This window comes from Moschus berezovskii, chromosome 4 (assembly GCF_049115385.1).
Source record: "Moschus berezovskii isolate FMDL1 chromosome 4, NW_MosBer_1.0, whole genome shotgun sequence".
In the NCBI taxonomy this organism is placed as follows: Eukaryota; Metazoa; Chordata; class Mammalia; order Artiodactyla; family Moschidae; genus Moschus; species Moschus berezovskii.
Genome location: NC_142463.1, coordinates 49,472,139 through 49,500,051, shown reverse-complemented (window position 1 = coordinate 49,500,051; position 27,913 = coordinate 49,472,139). Strand labels below are relative to the sequence as shown.

The window sequence follows — 27,913 nt, the reverse complement described above, 5'->3', positions numbered from 1 at the left end:
TTTATGCAATCTGGCAATCTTTGCATTTTAATTGATGGTATTTAGAATATTGACATTAATACAATTACCTTTCAAATTAGTTGGTATTTTTTTTTTAAGATATAAAGATTTTCTTTATTGATGACCCCAACCATATTTCTTTAGATACAGGAGTTTTGAACGCAAATTCTTAGAGAAAAAAAGTTAAGATTGCATTATCCTGCAACTCATTACCAATAACATTCTGCAAAGAAAAACAGCTTGGAAAAGAAGGGGAGAGAAAGGGGAGTGAGGGAGGGAAGATAAAGAAAAGGAATTAAGTTAATCAAGTGGAAAATTTTTTTTTTTTTAATTCTTGGGAACCATGAAGTCCTTGCAAGCACAGCTTATTTTTGCAGATTACTTTCCAAACATGTACAAAATGGAACCAAAACAGAGAATCCCTTAAGAACCTGAAGAGGTACAACATTAAAAGCTACAATTATCCCGTAGCAAGTATTCCAGCCTTCATTTGCCAGCCGCTTCCTCTTCTGTTCCCAAAAGTTATGTCTTCCCCGTGATTGTTTTCATTTCCTTTTTCTCGGCATCTGGGCGTGCACAGTTCAGCTCCTTGAGGAAGTCAGATGTTTTTGCCTACATATGTGTGTGAATATAGGGGTTAGAGCACTTGATGTGGTAGTGCAGGTAGTCTGGGAACGTGTGGCTCAGGTTGATGGTGTTGTCCAGAGCACTGGTCTTGGACTGGCGAGGTAACAGCATGAAGATAATGTAGCGGATGTTGTGGCCCATGGCGGCATCGGGATCTTTCAGCTATAGGGGAGGTTCCCCTGTGTGGCTGAATAGGACCTGTTGGGCTGTGTGGCTGGCTCTGCCCTGCATGAACACCTTTCCAATGACCACATCATCGTCATCCTTAAACACTGTGCTGAAGACTACTGTGACTTTGCCTTTTTTTGACTCAAACATACATGGTCTCATCATCCCTATAATGGATAACTATCCTGTTCTCTCCTTTCTTGCCCTTTTCTTGGAACTGGAAGTATTTCTCAAAAACAGAGGCAAAACAGTTTCCTTTCAACATGCCAGCCTGATGCACGATGGAATCCTTGGATGCAGGCAGATTTTCAAGGTGATATAGCAAAAGAGACAGTGTATCCTGATTCTGGATTTACCAAGTAACTTCCGTACACCCTCTTAACTCATCAGCACCATGTGCCTGAAGTTCCTTGTAGAATTTCAAAGAAAAACTGACCATCACTTTTATTTTGTCTCCATTAGGATTTGAAAGATTGTCGAGACCAGCTTGACAAGCAGGGTTTCTGGAAGCGGGTTATGGCGAGAGAATGAGAAACAAGACAAGGGGAGGAGGCAGGTGGGAGGGGGGTTCGGGAGGGGGAACTCATGTACACCCGGGGTGGATTCATGTCAATGTACAGCAAAACCAACCAATATAATATTGTAAAATAATTAGCCTCCAATAAAAGAAAAAAAAAAAAAAAAGAATTCAAGGAGAGGCGAGGATCAGGGGACCAACACTGCTCCGAGGTGAAGGTGCTGAAATGGAATCCAAGCCAACTTTATTATACTTTCAGCTATGAAGGAAAGAATATGCGGGGAGTTAAGCTATAACTCATGTGGCCTTCAGGGCCAAAGAACAAAGTGATCATTAACCATTGAGTAATTAAGAAACAGTAATCAATAACAAATCAGTAACTCAGACTAATATTCTTATCTATAGATTTTCCACCAGATACATAAAACATGTGTCTCTGAGAAACCAGTAGAGAAACAGTCTGGGGTCGGTTTTGCGACCCCAGGATCACATCTTGTTTTCAAGACTATGAACTGTTCCCTCTGGACTTGTTCCAAGAGTCTCATGCCTTATAGCATCCAGTTTATCAATAATTATAAATTTCTTTTGCAGCTGTTGCCGGGGCCTGCTTTTCTTTTATTCTTCCTGTCTCCTACAATATATGATAGAGGATTCCATCAAAATCTGCAAAAGTTACTTCCACCGCTTCTGGTTTGTTCCCGGCAGCTGCGTTCTCAAACTTGAGCACGAGCGTCTTGCCAGTGATGTGGTTGTTCACCTCCAGCAGGATCACGGTGGCCACTGGCCCCTGAAGCCTGAACCTGCCTGGCAAGAAGCTACCGTCGCTGCTGCCTCACTGACAAGCTTGGTCCCCACCAAGCCCCTGGCTCTAGCCTGCCACTTCCAAGAGTTAGGTTTAAATCTACTACTACTCGTCCCTTCTTTTTTTCGCTCTTTGTCTGTTCTTGCATTTTTAAATTGAGTGTATTTTTTTCTGTTTTTATTTTTATTTTTTGCTTACTGACTAGAATTATTATTATTATTTAATTTAGTGGTTCCTTCAGGATTTACAGCATACATCTTTAACTTATCACAATCTATCTATAAGTGTTATACCTCTTTACACATAAAGCGTAAGAATACCTGCAACTGTATTCTTCCTTACCTGCCCCCCAGTCTGTGTGTTATCTACCTTAAACTTCTGCGTGTGTTTTAAATTTTATGTTGCATTTTTATTATCTTTCTAAACGGCCTTTGTCTCATAAAAAGGATTATATAAGAAAAAACTCTTGTATATTTACACATGTAATTGCCACTACTGTTAAACTCTTCATTCTTTTGTGCAGATTTACATTTCTATCTGATGTAATTTTCCTTTTATTTGAAAGGTTTCCTTTAACATTTCTTATAGGTTTGTCTGCTGGTGATAAATTATTTTAGCTTTTGCATACAAAAAATATTTCACCTTCCATTTTATAAGATATTTTCTGGAGTTTAAATTCTGTGGTGACAATTTTTACCTTTCAGTACTTTTAAGTTGTTACTCTACCACTTTCTCCCCTGTCTTTTTGCAATGAAAAATATGCTACTATCCTGACCCTGACCCTTTATCTTCTGTTTATATCTTTCTTTGTCTGAATGCTTCTAAGAACTTTTCCATTATCCTCAGTTTTTAGTAATTTGATTATAATGTGTCTTGGTGCAGTTTATTTTGTGCATGTGCTTGGGATTTATTATATCTGTAAGTTTGTAGTTTCCACTGAATTTGATAAATAAGATTATCATTTTTTTAAGATTAAAAATTTTCATTTCTGTATTTAATTTTTGTGATTTCTATCACTATGTCTTCAAGTTTACCAAAGTTTTTCTTTCTACAATGTCTAGTTCAGTCATTCAGTCGTGTCTGACACTGCAACACCATGGACTGCAGCCCACCAGGCTTCCCTGTCCATTACCAACTCACAGAACTTACTCAAACTCATGTCCATAGAGTCAGTGATGCCATCCAACCATTTTATCCTCTATTGCCCCCTTCTCCTCTTGCCTTCAACCTTTATCAGCATCAGTCTTTTCTGATGAGTCAGTTCTTTGCATCAGGTGGCCACAGTATTGGAGTTTCAGCTTTAGCATCAGTCCTTCCAATGAATATTTAGGATTGATTTCCTTCAGGATGGACTGGTTGAATCTCCTTGCAATCCAAGGGACTCTCAAGAGTCTTCTCCAACACCACAGTTCAAAAGCATCAATTCTTTGGCGCTCAGCTTTCTTTATAGTCCAACTCTCACAAACATACATGACTACCGGAAAAACCATAGCTTTGGCTAGATGGACCTTTGTTGGCAAAATAATGTATCTGCTTTTTAATGTGCTTTCTAGGTTGGTCATAGCTTTTCTTCCAAGGAGCAGGCGTCTTTTAATTTCATTGCTGCAATCACCATCTGCAGTGATTTTGGAGCCCCCCAAAATGAAATCTCTCTCTGTTCCCAGTGCTTCCCTCGTGGCTCAGATAAGGAATCCACCTTCAATGCAGGAGACTTGGGTTCAATCCCTGGGTTGGGAACATACCCTGGAGAAGGACATGGTGACTCACTCCAGTATTCTTGCCTGGAGAATCGCCATGGACAGAGGAGTCTGTTTGGCTACTGTTCATAGGGTCGCAAACAGTTGGACATGACAGAGCGACTAAGCACACACTGTTTCCATTGTTTCTCCATCTATTTGCCATAGAGTGATGGGACTGGATGCCATTATCTTCATTTTCTGAATGTTGAGTTTTAAGGTAACTTTTCACTCTCCTCTTTTACATTCATCAAGAGGTTCTTTAGTTCTTCCTCGCTTTCTGCCATAGGGTGGTGTCATCTGCATATCTGAGGTTATTGATATTTCTCCCGGCAATCTTGATTCCACCTTGTGCTTCATCCAGCCCAGGATTTTTCATGATGTATTGTTCATAAAAGTTAAATAAGCAGCGTGATAATATACAGCCTTGATATACTCCTTTCCCATTTGGAACAAGTCTGATGTTCCATGTCCAGTTCTAAAGTTGCTTCTTGACCTGCATACAGATTTCTCAGAAGGCAGGTCAGGTGATCTGCTATTCCCATCTTTTTAAGAATTTTTCTGCAATGTCTAACATTAATTTCCTCCATTGCAATTTTAATCTCATACTTTGCAGTTTTCTTCTCTAGAATTACAGTGTATGTCTTTTAAAATACATTCTATTTCTGTACTTAAATTCTGAATAGATATAATAGAGCTGTATTAACTTTTTTAACAGCTTTCTAATTCTAACATCCACATTAGTTCTGGGTCAGTTTAAAATGATTGCAATTTCACTTCATCCTGCATTCTGTTTTCTACTTTGCAGGCCTGGCAATTTTGATTGGATATCAGACGTGAATTTTACGTTTTTCTGTGCTGGACTTTTTTTTTTTAATTTCTGTAATATTCTTGAGGTTTGCTCTAGGATATGTAGTTAAGTTACTTAGAAGCAGTTTGTCTTTTCAAATATTACCTTTAAATTTTGTTTTGCGTTTGCAGAGAAGTGTTAAGACTAATTATTCCCATCTACTTAGAAATGGCTCTTCTGAGTTATTTATTCAATGCTTCATGAATTACAAGGTTGTTCATTCACTGATAGAAACAGTCACTATTCCAGACCTTACATGAACAGTGACTACTATTCCTTCTAATCCTTTGGGTGATTCTTTCCCTGAGTAGCTTTTGGGTATGTACACAGTTACTACTACTCTGCTGAATACCGTAGGAGAACCCTCTGCAGACCTCTGTTTTTCTTTTTTTCCTCCATACTCTGTCCTGCAAACTCTACCCACTTTTGTCTCCCTAGATGCTTCGGGATGGCTTCTCATCTCTGGCAGTCCGCTGAGCTCTGTCTGCATTTCCTGCCCTGTCTTGTAGCCTGAAAGCTGCAATTTTAGAGCTATGCTCTACTGTTTTTCATCAGTCAAGGGATGCAGTCATTCATTGCCTGATATACAAAGTCTTAAAAACAGGTTATTATGATGACACAGATTATTTAATATATGAAGCTGTGGCATTTCACGTATGCATGCTAAGTTGTTTCAGTCACGTCCAATTCTTTGTGACCCTATGAACTGTAAACTGGCAGGCTTCCCTGTCAATGGGATTTTCCAGGCAAAAATACTAAAATGGATTGTCATGCTCTCCTCCACAAGATCTTCATGATCCAGGGATTGAACCCACATCTCTTATGTCTCCTGCATTGTCAAGCTGGTGGTCTTTCACATAGGATTGTAAATTAATTTTAGTACAGTTACTTTGTATTGTCTAGAAGTAGAAGTTCTATCACAAATGACCCGTTTCCAAATAATGCATTTTTAATTCTTCAATTTCCTGAAAATCTCCTTGATAGTCAAATGTGTTGTTAACTTTCTCTTTGTAGCTGCAGTCACTCACACACTCCTGAATTTATATTCCTACCTCATTGGCTTCTCCTGAAATCATTTTCTTTCTCCTCTATCATACACAGAAAAATGTTGAATTTTCTTATGGTTCTTCTTTTTGTCTCTAGCATCTTTCCATAGACAATCTTATTTAATTAAGTCCATGACTTTAGCCAAATACCATACTATTCATAAGCTCTTCTGATCTAATTTTTGTTAATGATACATACAGAAACTTAAAAACATCAGAAATATCTTTGATTCTTTGATTTCTCACTTTATCTTATCTCCCAGATGTAACTCATTTTTAAATTTGATATATTCTACGGTAAAACATATCTTTAATCAGAGCTCTGTTTTACAGTGAAGTCATACAGCATCATAATTAAGAGCGTGGACTGTTATATAAAGCTTCCTGATGCCCATTCTCTTCTATCACTAGTGGCATGATCTGTGGGAAGTAATAACTCCTCCAAACTGTATCTGCTCATCGTAAGAACTCATACATAAAATGTTTAGCATGTGCTGACATATACTCAACAAATTTTAATTCAAAATGAATTTAAATATAAAACACAAAACTGTAAAACTCCTAGAGGATAGATAGGAGACAATCAAGATGACCTTGAATATGGCAATCACTTTTTAGATATAACAGCAAAGACACAGTTCATGAAATAAATAACTGATAAACTGGACTTCATTTAATTTTAAAAATTGTATTATGTGAAATACCTATCAAGAGAATGAAATGGCAAGTCACAGAATGAGAAAAAACATTTCCAAAAGACACATCTGATCAAAAACAAGTATTTAAAATATACAAAGAACCCTTAGAAGTCAACAACAAAGAAAGAAAAATACTATATGATTAAAAAATGAGCCAAAGATCCTGAGACACTTCACCAACAAGATATAAAGATAGCAAATAAGCATATATAAAGCTATTCACATCATATGCCACCAGAGAAATGCAGTTAAACAAAAACAATTAGATGTCACTGAACACCTATTACAATGGCTAAAATCTGGAACACTGATAATTCCAAACACTATCAAGGATTTGGAGCAAGAGGAACACTCATTTATTGCTGGTAGGAATGCAAGATTGGTCAGCCACTTTGGAAGGAAGTTTGGCAATTTTTTACTAAACTAAGCATAAGATTCAGCATTTATTCTCCGTGATATTTACCAAAAAGTAGTTCAGAACTTAACAACAAAAACAACAAAACTGCCCTAGGATGTTTATAGCAACTTTGTTAACAATTGCCAAAACGTAAAACCAACCAAGATGTCCTCCAGTAATTGAATGGATAAATAAATTACAGTATATCCAGAAAGAAGAATATTAGTAATAAAAGAGCTATCAAGCCATGAAAATACAGGGAGGAAGGCCTGGCATGCTGTGATTCATGGGATTGCAAAGAGTCAAACACGACTGAGCAACTGAAATGAACTGAACTGAACTGAAAAAAGCCAATCTGAAAAAGCTACGTATAACTATATGACATTCTGGAAAAGAAAAAATTTTGAAGACAATAAAAAGATCAGTGGTTTCCTAGGGTAAGAGGTTAGAAAGAGGAATAGGCAGAACAGAGGATTTTTAAGGCAGTAAATTTTTTTTATATTGTACCATAATGATGGACACATATCATCATACATTTGTTAAAATTCATAGGATGTATAACCTAAGGTAAAATCCCATGGACGGAGGAGCCTGGTCGGCTGCAGTCCGTGGGGTCGCTACGAGTCAGACATGACTGAGCAACTTCACTTTCCCTTTTCACTTTCACACATTGGAGAAGGAAATGGCAACCCACTCCAGTGTTCTTGCCTGGAGAATCCCAGGGACGGGGGAGCCTGATGGGCTGCCGTCTATGGGGTCACACCGAGTCGGACACGACTGAAGTGACTTAGCAACAACAACAGCAACAAACTATGGTTTACCAAGAGTGAAACCAAAGGCAAGCTATGGCTTTTGAGGGACTGTAATGTATTAATATACCTCATCCTTGGTTAAAAAAAGACAAAAAAAATATTTTGGTGAGTGATGTTGATAATAGGGGGAGGCTATGTATTTAAGGGGGCAAGAGATATAAGTATCAACTTGATACTTTTCTCTCAACTTTGTTGTAAACCTGGTTCTGCTTAAAAAAATTCTAATTTGGTTCCATTTTTTATTTTTGTTTTTATTTCCATTATTCTAGGAGGTGGGTCATAGAAGATCCTGCTGTGATTTATGTCAGAGAGTATTTTGCCTATGTTCTCGTCTAGGAGTTTTATAGTTTCTGGTCGTACGTTTAGATCATTTTGAGTTTATTTGTGTGTGTGGTGTTAGAAAGTGTTCTAATTTCATTCTTTTACAAGTGGTTGAGCAGTTTTCCCAGCACCACTTGTTAAAGAGATTGTCTTCTCTCCATTGTATATTCTTGCCTCCTTTGTCAAAGATAAGGTGTCCATAGGTACGTGGATTTATCTCTGGGCTTCCTATTTTGTTCCATTGATCTATATTTCTGTCTTTGTGCCAGTACCATACTGTCTCGATGACTGTGGCTTTGTAGTAGAGCCTGAAGTCCAGCAGATTAATTCCTCCAGTTCCATTTTTCTTTCTCAAGATTGCTTTGGCTGTTCAAAATTTTTTGTATTTCCATACAAATTGTGAAATTATTTGTTCTAGCTCTGTGAAAAATACCATTGGTAGCTTGATAGGGATTGAATTGAATCTATAGGTTGCTTTGGGTAATATACTCATTTTCACTATATTGATTCCTCCAATCCATGAACACAGTATATTTCTCCATCTATTTGTGTCCTCTTTGACTTCTTTCACCAGTGTTTTATAGTTTTCTATATATAGGTTTTTTGTTTCTTTAGGTAGATACATTCCTAAGTATTTTATTCTTCTTGTTGCAATGGTGAATGGAATTGTTTCCTTAATTTCTCTTTCTATTTTCTCATTATTAGTGTATAGGAATGCAAAGATTTCTGTGTGTTGAGTTTATATCCTGCAACTTTACTGTATTCATTGATTACTGCTGCTGCTGCTGCTAAGTCGCTTCAGTCGTGTCCGACTCTGTGCAACCCCATACATGGCAGCCCACCAGGCTCCCCCGTCCTTGGGATTCTCCAGGCAAGAACAATGCAGTGGGTTGCCATTTCCTTTTCCAATATATGAAAGTGAAAAGTGAAAGTGAAGTTGCTCAGTCCTGTCTGACTCTTCGGGACCCCGTGGACTGTAGCCTACCAGGCTCCTCTGTCCATGGGATTTTCCAGGCAAGAGTACTGGAGTGGGTTGTCATTTCCTTCTCCAAATTCATTGATTAGCTCTAATAACTTTCTGGTGGAGTCTTTAGGGTTTTCTCTGTGGAGGATCATGTCATTTGCAAACAGCGAGAATTTTACTTCTTTTCCAATTTGGATTCCTTTTATTTCTTTTCTCCTCTTACACTGTTGGTGGGAATGCAAACTAGCACAGCCATTATGGAGAACAGTATGGAGATTCCTTAAAAACTGGAAATAGAATTGCCATACGACCCAGCAATCGCACTTCTGGGCATACACACCAAGGAAACCAGAATTGAAAGAGACACGTGTACCCCAATGTTCATCGCAGCACTGTTTATAATAGCTAAGACATGGAACAACAGACTGGTTCCAAATAGGAAAAGGAGTACGTCAAGGTTGTATATTGTCACCCTGCATATTTAACTTATATGCAGAGTACATCATGAGGAACGCTGGGCTGGAAGAAACACAAGCTGGAATCAAGATTGCTGGGAGAAATATCAATAACCTCAGATATGCAGATGACACCACCCTTATGGCAGAAAGTGAAGAGGAACTCAAAGGCCTATTGATGAAAGTAAAAGAGGAGAGTGAAAAAGATTGGCTTGAAGCTTGACATTCAGTAAACAAAGATCATGGCATCTGGTCCCATCACTTCATGGGAAATAGATGGGGAAACAGTCGAAACAGTGTCAGACTTTATTTTTTTGGGCTCCAAAATCACTGCAGATGCTGATTGCAGCCATGAAATTAAAAAACGCTTGCTCCTTGGAAGGAAAGTTATGACCAGCCTAGACAGCATATTAAAAAGCAGAGACATTACTTTGCCAACCAAGGTCCATCTAGTCAAGGCTATGGTTTTTCCCGTGGTCATGTATGGATGTGAGATTTGGACTATGAAGAAAGCTGATCACCGAAGAAGTGATGCTTTTGAACTGTGGTGCTGGAGAAGACTCTTGAGAGTCCCTTGTACTGCAAGGAGATCCACCAGTCCATTCTAGAGGAGATCAATCCTGGGTGTTTATTGAAAGGACTTATGCTAAAGCTGAAACTCCAATACTTTGACCACCTCATGTGGCGAATTGACTCACTGGAAAAGACTCTGATGCTGGGAAAGGTTGGGGGCGGGAGGAGATGGGGACGACAGAGAGTGAGATGTCTGGATGGCATCACCAACTCGATGGACATGAGTTTGAGTGAACTCCGGATGTTGGTGATGGACAGGGAGGCCTGGCGTGCTGTGGTTCATGGGGTCGCTAAGAGTTGGACACCACTGAGCAACTGAACTGGACTGAACTGAACTGAAAACATGGAAACAACCTAGATGTCCATCAGCAGACAAATGGATAACAAAGCTGTGGTACATATTCACAATGGAGTATTACTCAGCCATTAAAAAGAATACATTTGAACAAGTTCTAATGAGCTGGATGAAACTGGAGCCTATTATACAGAGTGAAGTAAGCCAGAAAGAAAAACACCAATACAGTATACTGTGGTGTTGGAGAAGACTCTTGAGTTTCCCTTGTCCTGAAAGGAGATCCAACCAGTCCATTCTAAAGGAGATCAATCCTGGGTGTTCATTGGAAGACTGATGCTAAAGCTGAAACTGCAATAATTTGGCCACCTCATGCGACAAGTTGACCCACTGGAAAAGACTCTGATGCTAGGAAAGGTTGGGGGCGGGAGGAGAAGGGGACGACCAAGAATGAGATGGCTGGATGGCATCACCGACTCTGTGGACATGAGTTTGAATGAACTCCGGAAGTTGGTGATGGACAGGGAGGCCTGGCGTGCTGTTATTTATGGGGTCGCGTAGAGTCGCATACGACTGAGCGACTGAACTGAACTGAACGCATATATATGGAATTTATAAAGATGGTAACGATAACCCTGTATAGGAGACAGCAAAAGAGACACAGATGTATAGAATAGTCTCTTGGACTCTGTGGGAGAGGGCGAGGGTGGGATGATTTGGGAGAATGGCATTGAAACGTGTATATTATCATGTGTGAAATGAATCGCCAGTCCAGGTTCGATGCATGATACAGGATGCTCAGGGCTGGGGCACTGGGATGACCCAGAGGGATGGTATGGGGTGGGAGGTGGGAGGGGGATTCAGGATGGGGAACATGTGTACACCTGTGGCGGATTCGTGTTGATGTATGAAAACCAATACAATATTGTAAAGTAAAACAACTGCAATGACAAAAAAAAAAAAAAGAAAAAAAATTCAAAAAATAAACTTCACAAACTTCAGAGGAAAATAAATATCCACGATGGTGTGTGGCACATCTTAAAGTCTCAATAAAGTTTAGTTATTTAAATTACTATTGTCATTGTCATTATTTTTATCAACCATGCTCAATACTGCCACCCTAGTTTATGTCAATAAAGCTTATGTTCTGCAGTATCATTTAACTGATTTCTCTCCTTTCAATTTTGCACCTTTCTTATACATAGCTATCTAGTAGGCAGTGGGAATGAAGTTTTAAAATGTAAATTGGAATCACATTATTCTAATTTAAAATCCTCTGTGCTATCCTTTTTCACTTAGATAGATTTTGAAAATACTTATGTTCTCTGATGTCAAATATAATCTGGTCCCTGACAATTTTCCAACTTAAAAACATGCTACTCTTCATCATGTTTCATTCATACCACTTAGCCGAAAGTGGTTTCTCCTCCTAAATGTCCAGACCTTTCTCCTATCTGCCTTTCTTTCCCCTGGCCCTCCCCATTCCCCTGACCCATGGCATTTTATCTTTCTGGAATACCCCTTCAAATCACTCTTCACTTAGTCTGTTTCTTTCAAACTTTAGATTGCAACTTAAATAACACTTCCTCAGACAGACCTTCTCTGACCACAGTCAATCTTAAAAATCTCATTAATTGTTTTTTTAAATTTAATTTTGTTACATTAATTAGACTGTACTGGCTCTTCGGTGCTGTGCAGGCTTTTCTCTAGTTGTGACGAGTGAGGGCTACTCGCTAGTTCCAGTACCCAGGCAGTTTCTCCTGTGCAACAGAGCACAGGTTATAGAGCAGGTGGGCTTCAGTAGTTGCAGCATGTGGGCTCAGCATTTTCAGTTCCTGGGCTCTAGAGCACATGCTCAATAGTTGTGATGCAATGACTTAGTTGCTCCATGGCATGTAGGATTTTCCCAGACCAGGGATCAAACCTGTGTTTCCTGCATTGGCAGGCAAATTCTTTACCATTGAGCCACCAGGGAAACCTATCATTCTTTACCCTTACAAAAATTTCTGTTTTTTTTTTTCTGGACCATATCATAGTTTCTAATTAAATACTTAACATATGTATTACTTTCATATTGCCTGTTCCCCACATGACCCCATGAAGGTTATGTCTATGACTATGTTGTTAATCACGGTATACCCAGAAACTTGTGTAAAACATAGGAAATAGTCCAAATCTAATAAAATATTTGATGAGCAAATAAACACTCAAATAATTAACTGAAAGGATATGCATTTTGGTTAACTATTAAGGATTAAAATTAGGAACTGCATAATTTAAAAGTGCTTATAAAAGATTAATTTAGCTAATATTTATTGACTACCTAGTATCTGCCAGGCTAATAAGTTAACGTATATTTTCTCAAAAAAATCTATGAAGTCAACACAATTATATCCATTTTTCTGATTTTAAACAATTGTTCAATTAGATCATGTAACATGTCAAATTACCCAATTTGTAAAGAACAAAGTCTCTAGATCTATGATATTCCAGGATATTACTACAATACAGCATGGCTATCAATACAGATTAGACACTGTGCATTCAAAATTGCTAATTTATCAGAAAATTACCTCAGAAACCGAGGTACACAGAGACAAAATGCCTTGCCAAATGCTATAGAATTAATGAACAAGAGAGAAGGCCTCTGGACTTCCATCCTAAGTGTCTTTATCTCCCGTGTTGAAATACAAAGAGCAGCTAAAATAATAGTCAATCATTTCAGAAAATCTTAATAACTTATCTTGTTCCAGCAGGAGGTCTACAAATAATTTGCACCATTGTTAAGGAGTTTTCTTCTTTCCTTAGAGGGATTATGCTTCTTCAGTGCTTTAGGTTTTTAAAAGGTGTTATATTAGCCTTTGCAATTTGACACTTTTGAAGTACAAGGAAAAAATTCTAAGCATATTGAAAGAAATATGTGTTCTAATCAATGATTACTTTTTGGGTCTTTTAAATTTTCTTCATCACTTTTTTTATTGTCTTATAGAAAAATTTGATATTATTAAACAGATATTTTTAAGATATTCAGACTTTCCCATCATTGGTAAACTTGAAAGCTATTCTAAAAGCAGAATGGAGATGGAGATGGGAGGGTGGTTCAAAAGAGAGGGGTTATATGTATACCTGTGCAGATTCATGTTGAGGTTTGACAGAAAACAGCAAAATTCTGTAAAGCATTTATCCTTCAATTAAAAAATAAATAAATTTAAAAAACTAAAAGCAGGATGACAGTAAGAAGCAAGACTGAATAATCATTGAAAGATATCCAACCAGCTTTACAAAATATCATTATTATATCTGTCTACCTAGCATATTTATATTGTTCTGAAAAGATGATTATTATCATAATTATTATAATATGATATATATTATATCTAACATATTGGGAATGTTTTACGTTTTAGCAAAAGGATTTAGACCCAGTAATAGTAACAAAAGAATGTCAATAATAACACTTCTCATAAATAGATAATACTTATTTAAAAAAAATAAAGGTGGCAAGCACTGTGCTCTGATCATCTTTTTCATGCTCCATCTCATTTAATCTTCACAATAACTCATTATTAAAAAGAAAATATCTTTGTCATTCCATTTCACTCAGAAGAAAATTGCACTTCGGAGACTTTAATTAACACCTATGAGTTCCTTGCTGGTAATGAAAGAGCTGTCATTCTGACCTAGATCTCCCTGAATCCCAAGTCCATAAGCTTATCCAACACAATAAAGTTGAACACTAAAATAATACATTTGGATACTGTTAGAATATGCTTCAAAGTTTCCCCAGTGTGTCATGAAGGGTTGAGAATCATTAACCTACACCAATAGCTTCTTTCAGTTCAGTTCAGTTCAGTTCAGTCGCTCAGTCGTGTCCGACTCTTTGCGACCCCATGAATCACAGCACGCCGGGCCTCCCTGTCCATCACCAACTCCCGAAGTTCACTCAAACTCACGTCCATCGAGTCGGTGATGCCATCCAGCCATTTCATTCTCTGTCGTCCCCTTCTCCTCCTGCCCCCAATCCCTCCCAGCATCAGAGTCTTTTCCTTTAGTACTTACAAATAGGAACAAAGCAAATTATACAAGTTTCCTCCAAATTGAGTAAGCACTGTTCTGTATATACTGATCAAAAAATGATTGAGATATACACGCATGGCCACTGAAGTGGGTTGGAAGGAAGGAGTGTTTCAAGCAGAAAGGGAGTCATGGGGAGAAGAAAAGAAAGGGTGACTTTGTTATAATGAATGTAAATCAATGTGATTAAAACTTATAGTGTGAAGGTGTACCTAGTTAACCCCCCCTCACCTGATAACCTTAGCAAAATCTTTCTCATTTCTTCTCAGGGATCCATATCATTCAATTTTCTTTTCTGTAAAGTAATTCTTACCTTGAAATAATAAATCTTACACTATGGAATCAATGTGAGAATTGGGTATATCAAATGTAGTGTTATTTAAGCAGGAACTTAATATATAACAGTTAAATTGCTGGATGAAAGGGTAGATGAGAAGATGTGGTAAAATGAACTTCACAGGTAGGCATGAGGAAAAGTGAGGGGGACAAAGGAAATTTTGTATATTAGAAGTCTCAATATATTCTGAATATGATTTTTATTTTAAAAAAAAAACAAGATTCTAACCACCCACAAGAATTTATAGTGAAAAACCAATGTTTTTGAGCTATAAATAAATCACTGTTCTGTTCCTATGTTGCTAGATTCAGAAAATCTACTGAAGTAGATTGCATGCTCTGTTTCTGTATTTCAGGGAGACTACAGAATCAGGGAAACAGAGCATGCAATTTACTTCAGTAAACCACACATGAAGTTATTAGTCAGCACTGTGCCCCACTATCCCACATCTCAAGAAAAGCCAAAGATTTAGGGATGGAAAAAGAGAGGACTGTAGTTGATATTTAGGAGGTTAGAGGGATAAGTATGGTGAACAACTGGATATGGGTGTAAAATCAGTATCTGAAAAATCTAGGTTTCTACTTTGGACATTATTTAACCAGATTATAGAGCTTGGAAGAAGAGAATTGAGTTAAGTTTTGTCCATTTGGAGATTATAAAACTGGAAAAATCAGTTGCATTAACAGGAAGCTGCTATATATTTATAGTAAGAATACCACTTTTATTTTTGAAAGGAAATATTTATGATCGAAGTGCAAAATGTCTCATTTCCTACTAATGCTCCTCAGTATTTAATAAATGCAAAGACCAGCAATATAATTCCAAATAAATGGGATTAAAAAATGAAATCACACTGATTGTGTTCATATTAAACATGTTTACCTAAATCCTATATTACTTTCCTAGAAACTAAGAAAGTTGAAAAGTTAAAAACAGGATTTTATTAATGTGGATAAAGGCCATGTTATGCTTTGCTTTTATGATGTAGCAAACACCTGTAATCCCTGAATTACACCATGACACAGGCAGCTAACTCTGCTAAATATACAAAGAGCTGGTCCATTCATGTGTATCATAAAATATTCATGAATTTTAATCTTTGTTCATAATGAAGTTTTTCCAAGAATAATAGGAATACACTTAATTCCAAAATTAAAATGACACAATCTGGGCCACAATATTATACCATGTTTACACTGAAGAAAAGTAACCTCAATATCTAGAGACTCACATGTAAGATTTGAGAAGTCACATGTTCTCAAACTAAATGAATAACTGATATAAAAAGGTGAGGGAAAGGTTGTAAGTTTTTGTCTACAATGAAAACTCTATGTTGTAAATAGCAGAAAGTCAAATGAAAATCAGATTAAGGAATAATATGAAGTGAAAAGTGAAAATGTTAGTCGCTCAGTTGTGTCTAACTCTTTGTGACCCCATGGACTGTAACCTCTGTCCATGGAATTCTCCAGGCAAGAATATCAGAGTGGGTTACCATTCCCTTCTTCAGGGGATCTTCCCAACCCAGGGATTGAACCTGGGTCTCCCCATTACAGGCAGATTCTTTACAGTCTGAGCCACCAGGAAAGAAACTCATGCAGTTCAACTGCAGAAAGCTGGATGTGGCTTTGAGAGTGGCTAAGTTCAGAACTGTCTCAGTTATCTTTTGGTTGACTATCTGCCATTTCTTAATGTTGCTCAGTTGCCCCAGGTGTCTTCAAATTTACAATAACATCAACATACCAAGTGGACAGGAGAGTCTGATTTCCTTTAGAAAATTGGTTTTCATTAGCTTTGATTGGCTTCACTTGGATTCATGACCCTACCTAAAGAAATGTTTATAGCAAGAAAAATGAAACGTGTTGACTGGTTTTCTCAAATTACATCCTCTGACTCTGGTGACCAGAAATGAGGCTGACTTCATCCAAAACATATGAGCTGAGGTTAGAGTAGTTACGATGTTTCACAAAACAGACTGATGACTGTTGTTAGATGCAGAGAGTGTTGATGCTGCACTTCAAAATTAGTAAATTTCTAATCAGTATAAATAACTTACAAATTTTCTGGCCCAAGAAAACAAGAAAACAAAAAAACAAAAATTTTAATCAATAAATACTAGACAGTTCTCCGGAGTTCTAGACCCACTGATTTTTTCAAGTTACTACAATATACAAGCAATGACAATACAAACCTGAAGAATTTCTTATATGACTAGGTAATTATTCATGATATATGTGTCAAATAAGAGTAAAAAGAGTTCAGCTGTAAGATATTCTATTTTCACTGATGAAATTGGCAATTTTTAGAAGATACTGTTAATTAGTCAGGGTAGAATGACATGAACCTCATGTACAGCTTGGAAAAATGAAAATGTCTATGAAATTTCTGAGCAACTATCAATGTAAATGAAGATCCTCAATATTGCATAATGCTTAAAAATTAGAAGCAATATAAATTTCAAATAATGTTTAGATATTTTATGATACTTTCAAGTGATGTTTAATACTTGTACTATGGGATCACATCAAATATTTTGAAAACTATGTCACTATATGGGAAAATGCTTATCACACAACGTGAAATTAAATACCAAATATAATTTTTCACATGTAAAACATATATATGTGAAATATAAATATGTATGTATGTGTATATATATATATATATAACATATATTACACACCTTTTTATTCACACATAAATCAAGAATTATACAAAATAATAACTGTGGTTTTCTTTGGACTTCCCTAGTGGCTTAGCAGTAAAGAACCTGTCTGCCAATGCAGATGATCTAAAGCTGAAACTCCAATACTTTGGCCACCTCATGAGATGAGTTGACTCACTGGAAAATACTCTGATGCTGGGAAGGATTGGGGACAGGAGGAGAAGGGGACGACAGAGAATGAGATGGCTGGATGGCATCACCGACTCAATGGACATGAGTTTGAGTGAACTCCAGGAATTGGGGATGGACAGGGAGGCCTGGCATGCTGTGATTCATGAGGTCGCAAAGAGTCGGACACGACTGAGCGACTGAACCTAACTGAATCCTAATTTTGGTCTTTTTTTCAAGTGTTCAAGGTAATACTTTGGAACAATACTCAGCTACTTTAAACTTCGATATTGTCTCTCAAATGTAGATAATAAAACTTGCCCCTTAAGTTGTAAAAGGAAAAATTTAATTGCATGACATTTTAGATGTAGGGGCTCAATACTTTTCATCAAATATATGAAGATGGCTATGTATGTTTTAACTGGAAAACTAATGAATAGTGGAACATTGAAAAGGAAATTAGCCCTATTTCCATATCATGTTCAAGATAAATTTTGAAATTACAAAATCTTTAATAGATTTGGGATTGAAATGTGACTTTTATTATTATGATGATCATATTGTAAAGTGTGACTTGTATTTGTGGCCATGGAGCTATCCTAAATTTGGATCCCAGAATTAAACAGACTTAGCCACCTGGTCCCAAGTAATACTAAGTGCGAGAGGCCTCCACATAGAAGCAAAGCACACTTTCTGTAAAAGTTATGGCACAGAAGAAAGAAGAATGCATGCTCCCATGAATATCTCACTTCTAGGATCACAGAGACAGATGTAATTGAGCTACATATGCCATTTTTTCTTTGTAAATTCACCAGTCAGATCAGATATCTCCTCTGTCCCTTGAGAGAAGTGAGTGAGCAGGTGAAGGAAGAGGATAGGAAAAAGTACCTAAAGGGAAACCTTTGGAGTGTGGAAAAACAGTCCCATCATAAGGATGACAAAGCCCTTACTGTATACGCTGAGTCTAACAGATGCCCAACAAATGGTAACTTCTTTTATAGATTTATCTTCAAAAATTCATTTTACTTTTTAAATGTATTTGTTTATTTTTGACTGTGCTGGGTCTTTGTTGCTGCCAGGTTTTTCTCTAATTGTGGCGAGCAGGGGCTACTGTCTAGTTACGGTGCATGGACTTATTGCGGTGGCATTTTTGTTGCAAAGCATGGGCTCCAGGTGCTTAGGTTTCAGTAGTTACAGCATGTGGGCTCAGTATTTGTGGCTCTCTGTCTCTACAGCACAGGTTCAATAATTGTGGCACACGGGCTTAGTTGCTCTGAGGCATGTGGGCTTTCCCCGGATTAGTGATTGAACCCATGTCTCCTACATGGGCGGGTGGATTGTTTTCCACTGAGCCATCAGGGAAGCCCCTGTTTTACCTTTTTAATAAAAAGTTTCAGTTATCCCAGAGAACTTTAAAGGGAAAAAGACAAACAGATAAACTTCCTATTTATGTTACTCAGTGGCTTCTGTATTTGGAGTACCTCGAACTTTTTCTGGCTTCATCTCTTCTCACATTCTTTCAAACACACATTATCATTCCAGGGCAGCTTGCTCAAGTCCATTTCTTTAGCCTAACATGCTTTTTTAAGGGCTTCCCAGGTGGCTCAGTGGTAAAGAATCCACCTGCCAATACAGGGGCCGCAGGAGGTGCGGGTTCAATCCCTAGGTTAGAAGGATCCCTGGAGAAGGAAATGGCAACCCACTCCAGTATTCTTGCCTGGAGAATCTCATGGACAGAGGATCCTGGTGGGCTACAGTCCATGGAGTCACAAAGAGTCAGACACAACTGAGCAAAAAAACGAGAACATGCTATTTATTCTTCAGACCTTCAGTTAAATGTTAATTTTCCTTTTCTTTTGTCCAATATGATCCTATACCTTTATTTAGGATCCACTCTGTGCTTAAGGATATTAATTATTCAGCAAATCTCCCCTCCTTCTGAGTTTTAAATCACTTGAGAATTGAGTCTAAACTTCACATGTACTTTCATTTACCACCTCTACTACCCCCTTCAATCAGGTATCACCATCGTCACAATGAACAGCATAGAGGGAGTGCTTAATATATGTCCAGTGAAATGAATTCACATTCACAAGTGAGTTCACCTGTATTTCTACTTCCACATCATCTATGTGTTGAAAAGTATTAAATATAACTGATGCTAGTGCTTGCTATGGGCTTTCCTGATGGCTCAGTGGTAAAGAATCCACCTTCAATACTGGAGACCCAGGAGACACAGGTTTGATCCCTGGGTCTGGAAGACCCCTTGGAGGGGGAAATCACAACCTACTCCAGTATTCTTGCCTGAAAAATATCATGGACAGAGGAACCTGGCAGGCTACAGTCCAAAGGAGAGCAGAGTCAGACGCGACTGAACGAGTGAGCAAGCAAGCAAGTGCTTACTACACCAAACAACGGGTAATACAACTAGTTTTTACAAAAACTCTTTTGCTTGTCAACAAGTGGTACCAGATTTTTTAAATTACTTCTTTTTGCCCTGATATGGCACTTCCCATGGTTATGGCCTTTGAAAGGAGTGTTGAGTCATATGCTATTTGGAAAATCAAAGGGTAGATTTTTATGAATTTGTATTTTCTTCCCAGAGAGATGCTGTAGAAATTTTATTAGCTCTATTCCCTCAAGTCTCAAAGTTAGTAAAATCTAAATTCCTATTCCCTCTATGGAGTAATATCACCGTATAGCTGTAGTCACTATAAATGAAAGTCTGTACTATTTACTTTATTTAGAAATTATTCTTAAAAGTAATAGAAACTATCTGGCCACCCATTACCTTATTCACTTACAACAGCCAGATTTATGAAATTGTAGGCTCATGATTGCCTACATTTTATGAGTAATTAAGATTGAGGTGGGAGGAGACATGGGAAAACACTGCTAGCATACAGTTTTGAATAAACACTGTTTCTTTAGTTTTTACAGCATTATTTAAGATAGGTAGTATGGAATTGGAAACTCCCATAGAAAAAATTCAAATGTATTCGGTTAGCTCCCAACCTTGGCTTAACCCATGTTTTCAAAAAGGAGAAGGCTTATGGTCTCCTCTTCTGTTGGAAAGGGAATGATGGGTTTAGAATTGACGGTTACATAATTCCTTGGCGTTTTCTCAGTGCATCGTCAATTACATGCAAGTTGATTTTTACGCATTATACAATAGTACATATTGAATGACAAAATATTTTTTATCTTTAATCAGGTAATACTAAAACCATACATTTCACTTGGTAGAATTTTTGAACATCATTTATTGCATGTGGCAGGGTTTATTGAGTTACCATGTCAGGGTCACACTTACAAAAGTGGAATTGTCCCCTTTGCCAAAATTCAGTTCAGGTATCAAAACTGATGATGGTGCATTCTCATACATGCACACCAAGGGGATGTGAAAAAGTCTATTACTCATACAACAAGCCTTTTGGGGAAGCAGGTGGATCCAAAGCAGGTCTGAAAATGGCTTAAAAAACAGGGAAAGGAGACCAGCTTGGGGTTTTTATGGTGGTTTGGGCTTAGGACTGGAGTTACACATCCTCAACGGCTTGAAATTTCTGCCCAAACCAAGTTCAGAAGCAAACAAGCAAACTTTCTTTTCAGTTTTCTCAGTTGTGAAGCAAAAGGTGAAGAGGGAGAGGTGGAACTTTAAAGCTGTCAACAGTTAAATTCCAAAAACGCCAACAGATTATCACATGGTATCATTTTACACACTAGGAGATTTTATATAAAGCTCTGAGAGGTAACTGGTCTTCCCTGGTGACTCAGATGGTAAAGAATCCACCTGCAATATAGGAGACCTGGGTTTGATTCCTGGGTCATGAAGATTCCCTGGAGAAAGGAATGGCAACCCACTCCAGTATTCTTGCTTGGAGAATTCCATGGACAGAGGAGCCTGGTGGGCTACAGTTCATGGGTCACAAACTGTCAGACATGACTGAGCAACTAACACTTTCACTTTTCTGAGAGGTAACTAGTTCAAGAGTACAAACTCATTAATTATCAGAACCAGAACTCATCAGAGGGCAATTTCAAATGACTTGTTTTTTTCCTATCATGCTTGCCTTTCTCAGAAAAAAAATGAAATGATTAAAAATAAATCTGTGTTGCTTGTATATTTCAATTTGAAAATTTTCCTAAAACTTGCTGTAATTTGACTAGATTTAAGGAGTATGCAGATAGTGATTGCAGCCATGAAATTAATAGACGCTTACTCCTTGGAAGGAAAGTTATGACCAACCTAGATAGCATATTAAAAAGCAGAGACATTACTTTGCCAACCAAGGTCCGTCTAGTCAAGGCTTTGGTTTGTGTGGATGTGAGAGTTGGACTGTGAAGAAAGCTGAGCGCCGAAGAATTGATGCTTTTGAACTGTGGTGTTGGAGAAGACTCTTGAGAGTCCCCTGGACTGCAAGGAGATCCAACCAGTCCATCCTAAAGGAGATCAGTCCTGGCTGTTCATTGGAAGGACTGATGCTGAAGCTGAAATTCCAATACTTTGGCCACCTCATGCGAAGAGTTTGACTCATTGAAAAAGACCCTGATGCTGGGAGGCATTGGAAACAGGAAGAGAAGGGGACAATAGAGGATGATATGACTGGATGACATCACCAACTCAATGTACATGAGTTCGGGTAAACTCCGGGAGTTGGTGAACAAGGAGGCCTGGCGTGCTGCGATTCATGGGGTCGCAAAGAGTCAGACATGACTGAGTGACTGAACTGAACTGAACTGAAGGTATAAATACAGCTGAAATATCTTCACCCCTTCTTATAAACACTTTTTGTCGGATCAGGACCTGCTTTTGGAAATCACTGTCATCTAAATAGTAGCATATTTTGTGTTGTATTGTAAAGCTCTAGAAATATAGTTCCTTCTTCACCTTCCCAAATAAAACAATTTCTACCACTTGTGCTCAATATTATTAGAGGTAGATAAACCTCTTTGTGAGATCAGTTTCATTTGTTCAGAAACAAGAGGGGTTCAGGACAGAGTCCGCTGGGGTTACATTGCTTGCTTTCAGTTTACTTGTTTAGCTTTTAACTCCTAATGCTTAGATGCTTATTCTGGTCCTTGCCTGTATAAAACATTTATCTCCTACCTCCTAAAGCCTAATATGATTGCCTTTCCTTTATCTACCATGTGCTCTAAAGTTAATGATTGGAGCATTAATGCTTCCAGGTCTCTGCTCTGTATCACACCTTACACATCCTATCACAGTATATATCATGGTATAATCTAGTCTTCATTTCATACCCTACCAGGAGAACCACAGGCATAATTACAGAGATTCTTTTGCCTGAAATATGTCCACTTTAACCAAAAGACAGAAAACTCATTTTGGGATGCTAGATGCACTCTTCCCAACACTGTCCTGGTGAATCCTCATAAGATTTCCTTCTGAACGAAAAGTCCATAGCTCATTTTGCTTTTATTTTTTTTAAAAATAGCTATATTAATTTTTTTTTTACCATTTTTCATGTCTGTGGAATTTTTCCTCCTTGTCATGAAGACTTTGAGATATACTTTATTGGAGGTCTGAAAAGTTGGGCCATTTAGAACAGTTTTTAACAATCTGATAAATGACCAAGAAGATGTTTTCGTACTATTTACTAATATCTCATCAACTTGAATGGTTCTCTCTGACTAATTGTTGAATTACCCAGTAGTATCTAATAAAAGATAAACTCTATTCTTATTGTCTCCAGTGAATTATAAACAGTAAATTTGGTATCAGTTCTAGAAAATGATTCACTTAGAAGTATTAAATCCATCTTTAATCTGTATAGTGATGGACTCATGGAATTCTCCAATTCATTTCCTCCCCAGACCTTCCCCAGTGGTAAGATGGAATTCTCTCCTTCTGTGGTAGTCTAGAAACCCAATGGAACTTGTACCTTTTTTAAAAAAAAATTAACTGGAGGCTAATTACTTTACAATATTGTAGTGGTTTTTGCCATACATTGACATGAATCAGCCATGGGTGTATATGTGTCCCCCATCCTGAAGCCCCCTCCCACCTCCCTCCCCATCGTATCCCTCTGGGTCATCCCAGTGCAAGGGCCCTGAGCGCCCTGTCCCATGCATCGAACCTGGACTGGTAATCTATTTCACATATGGTAATATAAATGTTTCAATGTTATTCTCTCAAATCATCCCACCCTCGCCTTCACCCACAGGGTCCAAAGGTCTGTTCTTTTTATCTGTGTCTCTTTGGCTGTCTCACATATAAGGTTATCATTACCATCTTTCTAAATTCCATATATATGCATTAATATACTATGTTGATGGTTTTTTTTCTGACTCACTTCACTCTGTATAATAGGCTCCAGTTTCATCCACCTCATTAGAACTGATTCAAATGCATTCTTCTTAATAGCTGAGTAATATCCCATGTGTTTATGTACAGAATTTGTACCTTTTAATTGAGACTAGCTTAACACAAGAGAGACAACAAAATTAATGTTGTTTCTGCACTAAGTAATTGGAAATCTTGTAATGTCAGTCGATTTGTCTTTCAGGAGTTAAGTGTCCACACATGTAAGAGAACAGCTTGCTATTTTATTGATATTTCCAAAAGGCCACAGTTGGATTCAGTCAGTTACGTTTAGTTCAGTTGCTCAGTCATGTCCGACTCTTTGCAACCCCATGAATCACAGCACGCCAGGCCTCCCTGTCCATCACCAACTCCCGGAGTGCACTCAAACTCATGTCCATCGAGTCAGTGATACCATCCAGCCAGCTCATTCTCTGTTGTCCCCGTCTCCACCTGCCCCAATCACTCCCAGCATCAGAGTCTTTTCCAGTGAGTCAACTCTTCGTATGAGGTGGACAATGTATTGGAGTTTCAGATTTAGCATAAGTCCTTCCAATGAACACCCGGGATTGATCTCCTCTAGAATGGACTGGTTGGATCTCCTTGCAGTCCAAGGGACTCTCAAGAGTCTTCCCCAGCACCACAGTTCAAAAGCATCAATTCTTCGGTGATCAACTTTCTTCACAGTCCAACTCTCACGTCCATACATGACCACAGGAAAAACCATAGCCTTGACTAGACGGACATTTGTTGGCAAAGCAATGTCTCTGCTTTTCAATATGCTATCTAGGTTGGTCATAACTTTCCTTCCAAGGAGTAAGTGTCTTTTAATTTCATGGCTGCAATCAGCATCTGCAGTGATTTTGGAGCCCCAAAAAATAAAATCTGACACGGTTTCCACTGTTTCCCCATCTATTTCCCATGAAATGATGGGACCTGATGCCATGATCTTTGTTTTCTGAATGTTGAGTTTCAAGCCAGCCTTTTCACTCTCCTCTTTCAATTTCATCAAGAGGCTTTTTAGTTCCTCTTCACTTTCTGCCATAAGGGTGGTGTCATTTGCATATATGAGGTGATTGATATTTCTCCCGGCAATCTTAATTCCAGCTTGTGCTTCTTCCAGCCCAACGTTCCTAGTGATGTACTTTACATATAAGTTAAATAAGCAGGGTGACAATATACAACCTTGACGTACTCCTTTTCCTATTTGGAACCAGTCTGTTGTTCCATGTCCAGTTTTAACTGTTGCTTCCTGACCTGCATACAGGTTTCTCCAGAGGCAGGTCAGGTGGTCTTGGATTCCCATCTCTTTCAGAATGTTCCACAGTTTATTGTGATCCACACAGTCAAAGGCTTTCGCATAGTCAATGAAGCAGAAATAGATGTTTTTCTGGACCTCTCTTGCTTTCTCCATGATCCAGAGGATGTTGGCAATTTGATCTCTAGTTCCTCTGCCTTTTCTAAAACCTGCTTGAACATCTGGAAGTTCACGGTTAACGTATTCTTGAAGCCTGGCTTGGAGAATTTTGAGCATGACTTTATTAGCAGGTGAGATGAGTGCAATTGTGTGGTAGTTTGAGCATTCATTGGCATTGCCTTTCTTTGGGATTGGAATGAAAACTGACCTTTTCCAGTTCTGTGCCACTGTTGAGTTTTCCAAATTTGCTGGCATATTTTGTGGAGCACTTTCACAGAATCATCTTTCAAGATTTGAAATAGCTCAATTGGAATTCCATCACCTCTACTAGCTTTGTTCATAGTGATGCTTCCTAAGGCCCACTTGACTTCACATTCCAAGATGTCTGGCTCCAGGTGAGTTATCACGCCATTGTGATTATCTTGGTCGTGAAGATATTTTTTGTACAGTTCTTCTGTGTATTCTTGCCACCACTTCTTAATATCTTCTGCTTCTGTTAGGTCCATACCATTTCTGTCCTTTATCAAGCCCATCTTTGCATGAAATGTTCCCTAATTTTCTTGGAAAGATCTCTTGTTTTTCCTATTCTGTTGTTTTCCTCTATTTCTTTGCATTGCTCGCTGAGGAAGGCTTTCTTATCTCTCCTTGCTATTAATTGGAATTCTGCATTCAGATGCTTATATCTTTCCTTTTCTCCTTTGCTTTTCACCTCTCTTCTTTTCACAGCTATTTGTAAGGCCTCCTCAGACAGCCATTTTGCTTTTTTGCATTTCTTTTCCATGGGCATGGTCTTGGTCCCTGTCTCCCGTACAATGTCACGAACCTCTGTCCAGAGTTCATCAGGCATTGTTTCTATCTGATAGTCCCTTAAATCTATTTCTTACTTCCACTGTATAATCATAAGGGATATGATTTAGGTCATATCTGAATGGTCTAGTGGTTTTTCCTACTTTCTTCAATTTAAGTCTGAATTTGGCAATAAGGGGTTCATGATCTGAGCCACAGTCAGCTCCTGGTCTTGTTTTTGCTAACTGTATAGAGCTTCTCCATATTTGGCTGCAAAGAATATAATCAATCTGATTTCGGTGTTGACCATCTGGTGATGTCCATGTGTAGAGTCTTCTATTGTGTTTTTGGTATTTGCTATGACCAGTGCGTTCTCTTGGCAAAACTCTATTAGCCTTTGCCCTGCTTCATTTCTTGCTCCAAGGCCAAATTTGCCTGTTTCTCCAGGTGTTTCTTGACTTCCTACTTTTCATTCCAGTACCCTATAATGAAAAGGACATCTTTTGGGGGGTGTTAGTTCTAAAAGGTCTTGTAGGTCTTCATAGAACCGTTCAACTTCAGCTTCTTCAGCATTACTAGTTAGACATAGGCTTGGATTACTGTAATATTGAATGGTTTGCCTTGGAAATGAACAGAAATCATTCTGTTGTTTTTGAGATTGCATCCAAGTGATGCATTTTGGAACTTTTTGTTGACCATGATGGCAACTCCATTTCTTCTAAGGGATTCCTGCCCACAGTAGTAGATATCATGGTCATCTGAGTAAAATTCACCCATTCCAGTCCATTTTAGTTCACTGATTCCTAGAATGTCTACATTCACTCTTGTCATCTCCTGTTTGGCCACTTCCAATTTGCCTTGATTCATGAACCTAACATTCCAGGTTCCTATGCAATATTGCTCTTTACAGCATCAGACCTTACTTCTATCACCACTCACATCCACAACTGGGTATTGGTTTTGCTTTGGCTCCATCCCTTCATTCTTTCTGGAGTTATTTCTCCACTGATCTCCAGTAGCCTACTGGGCACCTACAGACCTGGGGAATTCCTCATTCAGTATCCTATCATTTTGCCTTTTGATACTGTTCATGGGGTTCTCAAGGCAAGTATACTGAAGTGGTTTGTCATTCCCTTCTCCAGTGGACAACATTATGTCAGACCTCTCCACCATGACCCGTCTGTCTTGGGTGACCCCACACAGCATGGCTTAGTTTCATTGAGTTAGACAGGGCTGTGGTCCATGTGATCAGATCAACTAGTTTTCTGTGATTATGATTTTAGTGTGTCTGCCCTCTGATGTCCCCTATCAATACCTACCATCTTATTTGGGTTTCGCTTATCTTGGTCGTGGAATATCTCTTCACAGCTGCTCCAGCAAAGTGCAGCTGCTGTATCTTACCTTGGATGTGGGGTATCTCCTCTCGGCCACGCTTCTGCGCGTGGTTGGTTGCACTGGAGCAGGCATCTCTCACGTCTGCGCCACCAGAGCCAGCGTCTCTCGCGTATTAATAATGCCTAAAGGAAGTCCATTTTAATCCCTCAGAATTTACCTAAATTAAAGTTTTTCGAAACCTCAGATCCACTAAGGAGTCAACGTTACTTCTTGAAGAGACAGTACATTCTTCCTAAATTCCATGATTCAAAATGCAACATCAGTGTTTGTGTTTATATGTGCACATTAATCTGAAATAGATCTAAAGCAGTCATAATGGAGAGCAGAGTTTGCTTGCCGAACTGATCAATTTCTGTTGTCACATACTGTCCGCATCCTTGAGTCAGCATTATTGGTTTGGAAGCCACATCTCTGTAGATGAGGCAGGGTTCTACGGCGGGAAGAACATAAAATTTATAGTCAGATTCTCTAGATTCAAATTTTGGTTTTGACAT

General features: G+C 38.3%; 1 pseudogene; it reads right to left on the bottom strand.

The window, feature by feature from the left end:
- Window positions 1-522: 522 nt before the first annotated feature.
- On the bottom strand, window positions 523-27,913 carry LOC129540354 (actin-related protein 2/3 complex subunit 2 pseudogene; annotated as a pseudogene).